This window comes from Colossoma macropomum, unplaced genomic scaffold (genome assembly GCF_904425465.1).
Source record: "Colossoma macropomum unplaced genomic scaffold, Colossoma_macropomum, whole genome shotgun sequence".
NCBI classification, from domain to species: Eukaryota; Metazoa; Chordata; class Actinopteri; order Characiformes; family Serrasalmidae; genus Colossoma; species Colossoma macropomum.
The window spans coordinates 11,935,536-11,945,593 of record NW_023494806.1 but is presented as its reverse complement, the minus strand read 5'-3'; positions in this window follow the sequence as shown (position 1 = coordinate 11,945,593).

The following is a 10,058-nucleotide window of genomic DNA, read 5'->3' as shown; positions in this document are numbered from 1 at the left end:
TAGAAGGCTTGATTGATGACATCATGACAAGGAGACTTTTGTGCTCAGTTTTTTGGTTTTTGCAAAGAAGTTACATCTGAACAGCTTTCTATTTAATAAATGAAGAATAAACTTATTCTTTGCTTATGGAGATTCTGGCATTCTGACACTGAAATCTATAAAAGTGAAAAAGGGAACTTACTGTGCATTTAGTTAATTTCCAGTCAAAACCACCATAAAGTACAAGGAGTTCAGATACAAGACAATGCAAAAGGAAGGGGAACGTTAAAGGAAAATAAGTGAAGAAAATAGGAGTTTCAGAAAACTGGAGTTCAAAAAATTATTAAAAGATATAGACAGAATGAGACTCCTAACAACTCTACAAGACCTGGTAGACCACCAAACTGTCACCATCAGACAAACAGCACTTAAAGCTTTCATCTCAGAGACAAAGGAGAAAATCAAGCTCCACTCTTGCTTCACATGTAAAACAATCCACAGGAGTTTCTGTCCATCCTTTAACTGTGAGAAGACAACTCAACACTGAGTCTGAAAGGATGTGTAGCTGTGAAGAAGCCATTACTGAGAAAAGGAAATAGACAAAAAAGAAGAAAACTGCAAATCAAACAAAGAAGCTGCTGGTGATCTCAGATCTAGACAGAATGGACTGACCGCACCAGAGTCCAGACCTCAACAACAGAATGTATTTGGGATTACGTGGATCATGAGAAAAAGAAAATGCAACCAACTGCAACCAAAATGAATGAAGGCTAAAATAAAGGCAAAGAACAGACACATAAAATATTGAAAAAAATGTTTAGTTGTTGAGATGTCTGTGTTATTTTCTGTTAAATATATGTTTTCTACTTTTTTCCTGATGCTGAAAAACAAGTAACTTATTTAACAAACATAGCACTATAGGTTACACAGCCAAAACAATAGCAGTGGCTATCTGAAATCTAAATTTTATTTGTGCTTGAACGGTCTGTCTATTTTTATAGATAACAGTATGTCATAAGTGTAGCAATGATGATTTAGATATGTGGTTTGCATGATACTATATAGAGAAATTAATAAGAGGAAAATTAGGTAAATATATATTTTTGCCAGAACAACAGCTTTAAGTTATTCAAATTGAAAACGAAAACATTAATTTGTTGAAACATTTTGAAAAGCTGGCACGCCTAGCTTTTTAAAATGTTTTTAACAAATGAACACGACAGGCCGCGCACCCATAAAGTGTACAAATAAATCACAAACTCCTCTCAGACAGCAGCATCAGTGTGTGTTTAGAGGCAGCAGATGGAGGGGAGAGGGCAGTGGCGGATGCTGGGGGACTGAAGCTGACACTGTGGACTGATGGCTGGGGCTGGAGCTGCCAGTTTGAGTGTTAGCCCCTCTGATCCACCCCACGATGCGGCACCAGTGGCCCCTCCAGCCCCCCTGCCATCCGGGTCCCCATAAAAATAGCCCCTTCCATTACTCTTCTCCTTCCCCAGAGGCTGCAAGGTCTCCGGCATCATTACCAGGACTAAGCATGTGACTCTGGCTTCCACACAGCAGTCTGGAAGCCCCGCCTCCAACCCCGTCCCTCTAATTATAGGTCAAGCACTCTTTTTGTAAATTATAAAAAAAAAAAAACCTTTGTTCTTATCTGGAATGAAAAGACATCATGAGATTGGACAAGGAACAGGAGGAGCAGGGGAAAAAAGGAGTAAAAAAAAAAGAAAATGATATAAAAATTGGAACAGGGCAAAAATTTCAATTATAAAACCCGGCTAATTTGGTATGACCAGCGAGTGTCATGCATGCTGACAGTGCTCCATTATGCAGTCATTTGGGCTCTTTCAAATTAGTTATGTTAATGTCCTGCGCTGGAATGTAACACTTGGATGGGACAAGATTCCAGCAATTAATTTCTACAGTCAGCCGAGAGACAAGCAAATTTATTTTCCCCCCTCTCGGGGAATGGGTGTTGGAGGGGGTGGCGAGGGTGGGGGCGAGCGCGTCAGGGTGCGCCAAACAAGCACAACACCGGGCCTAAATAAAGCCCAAACAATGGGCGCCAATGCCTCCTCATTCATTCCACTGACAATGTTTTGCAGCTTAAACCTGTTTTATTAATTATGTTTGACATTTCCTTAATTAGTTTCATTTACACCAAATCAATCCCTGCCGCCACCCGGCCTCATTTATCATTTTAAAAAATTTGCATAGCCGGTGCTGACTTTTTCTACTTAATTATACATTAAAAGTGTCAAGCGCGCTTGCTGCCTGGCATTATCTGCCACGGAAAGGGCTGTGGCTGGGCGGCGCTGGCATTAATCACGGCTAGGCTGCGAGTGCTGCTGGACGCTGGCGGTGCAGGCAGTCTCAAGTCTGGGAGCCCCCCAGCAGCTCCAGGGCCCACTGATGGACCCCCACACCCGACAAAATGCAAAGAAGAGTGACCTCCAGTCTCCTAAACAACCAGGGCTTGTTTACTAGTACAGGCATGAGGAAGAAATAAACAACCAGCACAGATGAAATGTGGCTTTGCTTAGTTCATGCTGATAGTGTGGACACAAATATGTATACTTTATATGGAGCAAGAATCATAAGAAGTATTTCTCAAACAGCACCAACTCAAACTACAAGTTCAAAGCATCTCAAAGAGGTACTAATAAGATACTGGGTTTCTGCTGATCAATATAATTTGGCTACAAATCAAATTTACATAATTTTTCTCTTGCACGAAATATAATAAATCAGCCATGGCACATTTAGAGTCACCGTCTATATTTTGGCAGCGATATGTATGACATGACATGCTGTTATCTATAAAAAAAAACAGACTAAATTCAGGCAGCTACTACTGTTTTAGCTATACATCACATTATCTTGAAGCTTGAATTTTATTACAAAAAAAAAAAATGTAATAATTACGTTCAAATTTGATTTTTCTGCAAACTGTTCCTTTAAAGTCAGACATAATAAGTGCCTGAGTCTGTGATGGTAAGTGGAGGAAAATTCTCACTGTTTACGTGTGTACGTGTTAGGAAACGCAATGAGCACCCTTTAAGGCCGGCAGATTAACAGAAGCTTTTTCTTCGACTCTTAATAAACCGCCATTAGAATTTCAGATTTTGAGTGGCAGACTCACTGACAGACTTTCTTGATCCCATACCCTGGTGGATGTGCGTCCTCTAGGGCCTACAGTGAATTACACTGATCTTAGGCCATTAAATAGCCATATGTGCTTTAGGCTCTTGTCACATCACTCTCTCTCTCTGACAGACTGATAAAAGTTCTTGACATAATGCAATTAGAGATGATGTGCTCCTCATTTTTTCCACTCCGACAGAGGAGCAGAACGTCTCGGCAGACCGGTGTCAAACACCTATTTGAAGTGGAAGTATGTATTGTGTGGTAACACAATAAAATAGGACTATACATATGAATTACGCTGAAGTGGAATGTCAAGATGCTGCATAGAGGAGGAGTGACCTCTTTTGATGTTTTACAGTGGTTCTGACAGAGCGTTTCTTGAGTGGCTATAATGCTTCTCTTAAAAAAAATTCTAATACACATCAAAGTATAATATCTAGGCAAGTGAAATCATCTTAAATCTAGTCAATATTTCTTAATATGAGACTATCACAGGAATACAGATAATTCAACTTATTTGTTGTTATTTGCTTTAATGTAGTTTTAAGTAGTTTTAGCGAGCAGGACTGTCACATTGCATAGGCAGACAGTTGTGCTTCAGTATCGCAAGTATTATTTTTTGAAGCAAGCAAATGTGATGAAATAACGAGAGAAAGTAAACCTGTCTGAAAGTAGAAGTTATCTTGTTATATTTGGAAGCACCTTACTCAAACATCTACACAGAGACTTCAAAACCAATGCATAAGCACTTATGTCAGTATTGAAAATGAGACTTTATGACATAAAGGACAATGTGATAATGTAAGAGCCTTTAGTTCCTTTATTTGGGAAGAATGCAGTGTTGTAAATGGAAGAAATTCATGTCTAGGGCTGCAACAACTAATCGGCATTATCGATAACATCAGAAATAAAAATGCTATTGATTAGCTGTCATGATGATGTTTGTGCTTCCCATTTATATCACCTGAATGAAAGATGGAAAACACAGATGGCAGAGATTTTAGTACAGGGTTATGCACAACAGAGTCAAAAATTACAGGAGTATTTCAGTTTATCATCATCTAAAAAGCCAATTTCCTGTAAGATGCGTAAAACAGAGCTCACTTTTGACTGCAGTGTGACTAAAAAAGGTCAGCATACTTTAGTCCAAAGTGTAAAACAGCTCATCGTCTGCTTTCAGTGAGCTCAGTTTTGACTCAGCACAATAACTAAACTCCATGGCTAAAACACTTATTTATTGCTAGTGCACTAATGCACAAAGACCTGTTCGTCCACACGGACGTGGATATTTTTTTGAAAGCGTACTCTCTTTCTCTGCAGGCCTTTGGCTTCCTGCCTGCATGAAAATGAGGTCCTTCAAAGTGGAAATTAAAAAATCTGTTTTCTGTGTTTTCATGTGGATGGAATGATTCTTGCTGTATGAGGAGAACAGAGGTGAACACGCTTTATGGCCCTGCATGTCTGACATGGCTGATGACTGGGCTGTTCCTCTGTGCTCAGTAGTATCAGGTTTGACTACATGATGTTACCAAACTAATTCATTTATCTTTGCTTTATCATAAGAGAAGACATCATTTGAAAAGCAATGTGAAGTTCTTGTAGAAACTACCTCCATAATAGAACTTGGATTGCCATGTAAGACTTATTCATGTGTGTTTCTGAACTGTTTTGTGTTTTTGAGGGCACTGCAGAAGGCACCTTGTAATATTATTGACCTGTTTTTAATTTGTTGAAAGAAACATTCTGTATGATGTGAAATATTCAGTTACTGAAAGCCTGACTGGCCACTTTTCTCGATTAATCGATTAACTGATGCCATAATGAACCGATTAATCAAACGTTTGAATGGAAATATTTGTCAGCTGCAGCCTTATATCCGTCAATTTAGTTTTAGGGCAGTGTTCTCCAAGCCTGGTCCTGGACAGGTACCTTCCTGCAGAGCCTAGTTACAACCACAATTTGCCACACCTGCACCAACTAATCAGCCTCTTCCCAAGTCTCTGATTGGCTGGATCAGATATATCAGAGTTAGGTTAAGGGGCGGGGCAGCTTATTAGATACAGATTGGAACTAAACTCTTTCGGACCAAGGTTGGAGAACACTGCTTTAGGGCCTTTAAGGGCCTTAATGTCATTTACCTCATATGACATGTCACCTTACAAATACTGATGCAAGCTATGCATAAACTGGTTTGTAAATAAATTATTTAGCACTCTGCATGTGTTGAAGTACACTAGCTTAGCCTTCTGCTACTTGACAAAACTTCCATATGAACTTCACGAAAAACAAGAATCAAGTGAATGGTCCTTTTCCTGAACTAAACTGTGATCTTTCATCCACTCTTCATCTCAGAATGAAGAAGCAACTAGCAGAGGATACAGGCAGGGAGGAGTAAGTTAAAAGGCAGTCTTTGCAGAAGCACTGATCCACAGTGAGCCTGAAGAATAGCTGCATCAAGACGCTGGGCGGTGAAGCCGCGGCGCGGCCTGTCTCTCCTCCAAGGGCGATACAAAAGGCAGGCTGGCCAACAAAGGGTCTAATGAAGTCACTAATGCGCTGGCATGCCCTAACAGAGGCAGCGGGTGGTGGCGACCGCTGGCACGCCTCACCGCTCCACAGCACTAATGCCTGCGGCTAAGCTAGCAGGGTCATTAGCCTAAGCTATGGTGCCTTAACACAGGGCTAAGAGGACCAGGGTAATTGCACTAGGATAGATCAATACTTGTTTAAAAGTTAAGTTAAGAGGGGGAAAAAATTCATTCGCCCTTGCTGTCAGAAGGATAGAGTGTTAGAATTAATTCTCACTCTCAGTAAAAGAGTGGGTGAGCATCAAACATCATTATTCCGGAAAGTTCCTAATCAGCATATTAATACAGTGCCGAACGTACTTTGGAACGGTTTTTAAATAAGCCCTGGCCATTTCGCGGCAAAAATATTATAATTTATATAAGTGATCATCCTGGAAAGTGGAAGACCCCCACCATCAATACCCTTAGTGGTTTAAAAAAAATGTTCCTTGAAATGCAAAACGTTTTTGGAATCAAGGATTATGGCTCTTTTTAGCAGGAAAAAAAAAAAAAGCTGGATAAAATATGAATATGAATTCGCATGCCTCTAAAGTCTGGTGGAAGCCTTAGTTGTACAAGGGCAGAAAAAAGGGGGAGGAGAAAAAAAAGAAAAGAAATCATTTATTTAGATGGCATACATTACCATTACTCTTGCATTGTGTCACCACTTTTTATAATGACTAGGATAAGTGTCTCGTCTGGAATGCGCACTCTTGACAATACAGGCGGATATTACTTGGTTAAAAGCTCGAGTCCTATGGGTAAAGGAGCCTGAAAGAATAAAGAGTATCCGTCATTGCTAACGAGCTATAAGGCTAGCACATTGCCTTAATAAATCACCATATTCGCCCTGTTTATTTAAATTCATTGGTGCCTCATTATACCTGAGCTATGCACCTTTAGGTCCGAGTTGATTAGGAGTGCCATAGCTCAAAATGGCTTTTAATTCAGTGAAATGCGCTTTGACCTTGTGCCGTAACCCTGTGTGAGACATACTGTGGCCAGCCCCATTAATAACCTCGGCACTTTTTTTTTCCCGTGGAGCTACTGTGGCGCCCCCCTCTCACCTCCTCCCCCTTTTAAAATATGTATTATTAGTTAGCCACAACGGCACATTTATCAAACCAAATTACCCTTTGGTGTAAAACGGCTTAATTCTGCATCCCTTTACCCCTCTCTGCCATTACCTGCTCTTTAAGAATGCTGGGAATTAAAGAGGCTGATAGTATCGAGGGATAATGAGGCGAGTGTGCGCCGACTGAGGGTACTTGATCACCTCTGCAGTGGCATTTGGGATCAAGCCCATGCATCTTCTCCAGGAACTATGGCCTCTTCTAATGCAAGGCTTAGAGAAGATGCATGGATAAAGCCTTATTTGCTTAGAAGATAAGGAAAGGAAACGGCATGCAAATATATACAGGTGATATCTTGGGTTAGTTTTAATAGGGTTTAAACTGGCCCAAAAGGAGCGGGATTTTGTGCCGGTGTCTTTGTTACTGCTTTCAAAACAAAAATTAAAGTTTGTCCTGTGAGCAAGATATGAGTGAATCCTGTAAATAATCTCTTTCTGCTAAACTTTTAAACCTATCACCAAAACAGCTCATGATAACCACACTCTCAAAAATAAGGTTCTTGGCTTGGCATTAAGGTTCATAACATACAGAGATTGCAAGGTTCTTTGGGGGATGAAACATCGTTCTTGAATAGCATCTCCTCACTCAAAGAACTTTTTTGGGCAGGTTTGTTTTTAAGAGTGTAGACTCTCAAAAAAGGTGGTGTGAAGGTATGTTTTCCATTCATCAAGGTACAATGTAAATGAACCTTCAAAAGGTACAACTATGGTTTTAAGGTCAAATTTTGTAGTTCATTCAGTAAGTTTTTCCCAGAGAAAAACTACATATTAATATTAATTTTGTTGGATCACATAAATGACTTGATTCCTCAAAATACTCACCGTACATCTGGAATGCTTAAAACTGTACAAACCGACACCACACAACCAAAAATCTTGTGATTTGTTAGAGTTGTTATTTGGTCATTTGCATATTGCAGCCTTCAGCGATGTCACTATTGTAAAAGCCAGTATTGCAATAACAACTAAAAACAACACATTCCACAGCTCTAATGACAACCACTTCCATCATCATCAAACATAGAGATCCATTGCATCCATTATTTGGAAACTCTTTATTGCACCCGTAGGAATGGCCCACTGTGACAAAGTCAAAACTTTGTACAGCTCCAGCAACTCCGTAATGACACTGACTCAAGGTTAAGGGCGAGATGGCAAAGCCAGCACAGAGTGGAGCCCAGCTCAGAGCTGCCGCTGCCACAGTCCTGCAGAAGAGCAGACTCGCAGGAGCAGAAGACATTGCCCATTGTCCAGAGGCTTGGGCATGAAAAAGACGAATGGCCCAGACCAATCGAGTGAGTGATTAGATCAATTAAGCCATTTCGAGCAGGACCTGGATGAGGTATGAGAGAGAAAGAGAGGGAGAAGGAGAAAGAGACAGAGTCTCTGTTTTCCAGAGGGACTACGGCCATCAGAACTGCCTCATTAGGCTACTGGACATGGCCCAAGTCCGCTGCCCCATAGATATCAAAGAAGCATGAGCACATTCACCGATGCGCTAAAGAAAGGATCCTAACAGACCATGCTAATCAGTGAAATGGCTCTGTAACATTATCTATGTAGCAACTAGTGCTGGGCGATATGACCTCAAATAAATATCATGATTAATTAAATATTTTACCTTGATTACAATTAATGAATGATTATTTTGTTTTTTTTTTGTTTGTTTTTTTTTGCCCTCATAGTTCACTGATAAGGTTTTTACTGTAAATATGCTCTGTTTATCTTAACGTAAATCGTCTCAACAGCCAGATCTGAATTCATGCGACTTTTACATCAATCCAAGTCGACATATATCATAATTCGGCACTGCTGAGACCTAATAAACATTTGGGGTGATATTTCTGTATAAAAATTAGAAGAGACTTATCCAAAACACCTCCATGTTTGAAGAGATTTTGAAAGAAACGGCCGAGAGCCAGGCTGCAGCGTCAAAGAACAGTTAAAAGTCTGAAACCAAAGAACCAAAGAAGTGACCGTGCCCTTTTTAAGGCGAGCTCGAACACATTGTTGGTGATGAGCCCAGCTGTCAGTCAGTGAAGCTTCATGATGGCTCCCGTGATGCTGGCGAAGATGAAATTGAAAGGTCCAGGAGGTGTTCGTTCATAGTCAGGATTGTTTTCCTCTGGATGAGCAACGGGAAGTAACGTGACGCGTTGTTCTACTGCGCATGCGGGTCGGTTTAGGAGCTGATCTGTACAGACTGATGTCGCATACAGATCACATTTCAAAGATATTGTGAACAGCCAAACCAAAAAATCGGATTTGGTGAGAAAAATCAGATTTGGGCCACTTTTACCTGCTGTGTGAACGTAGCATTAGCTTCCACGTGGCAGACTGGACGTGGCGGAGTCACGTGACTACACGCGCGGTAGTACGTTTTTAAGGGAACAGTACATGAACACACAGAGTGGGCAAAACAAAAAAAATCGAAATAACCGACATGGGCAAGATTATCTCTTATTTATTATTTATATGCTATACTGAAATAAACAGTGTGGCTAGTAATTAAATAACTGACGAGTTTTGTCTTAAATGTGACACAATCCTGGCAGTCAGTACGCTACAAACGATGCTAACGTTATCTGAGTAACATCCTGTCAGCATTTCTCACCGCACACATGCTCAGAAACCTCTACATCCTCCTTAACTAGCTCTTTCATACCTTCTCTGCAGTTCCTGCCGCTACTGTCCATATTCACACAATTCACGTATGAAAATCGAGAAAACAGTAACGTTATCTAGCTAAGTTAGCTATTAAACTCAGTGGAGCTCTGTCTGCTGTGTTAGCAGCACCACGTCGTCGCGCTTCATTTGCTAATTTCTCTGATAGCTTCCTACTGAAATATCCGCTCCACCTTAAATAGTGCACGCTAGCGAGCGAACATGCGTCTGAAAGTGCAGCATCATTTAAGGTGGAACGGGAAATGAGAATAAGACGCTGCTTCAACTTCATCTAATTTCTATCCACTGTACGAGTTACAGTCAGTAAACACGGGGCTGTACAACTTAAGGTGGGGGGCGCTGGTTGAGCCCCTAAATTACTACATATACACAGATATACACACTTGGATGTACCGTAGTTAGTTTGTCTGAGTTTCCGCTCGGAGTTCGCCATTGTTTAAATCTCTGTCAGGCGTATCGCAGCAACACTGTCAGCTGCTCATTGACCGAGAGTCACATTCTCTGTTTGGATTCTGACCATAAAGTGACGGACAGGCTGAGGGAGAGCA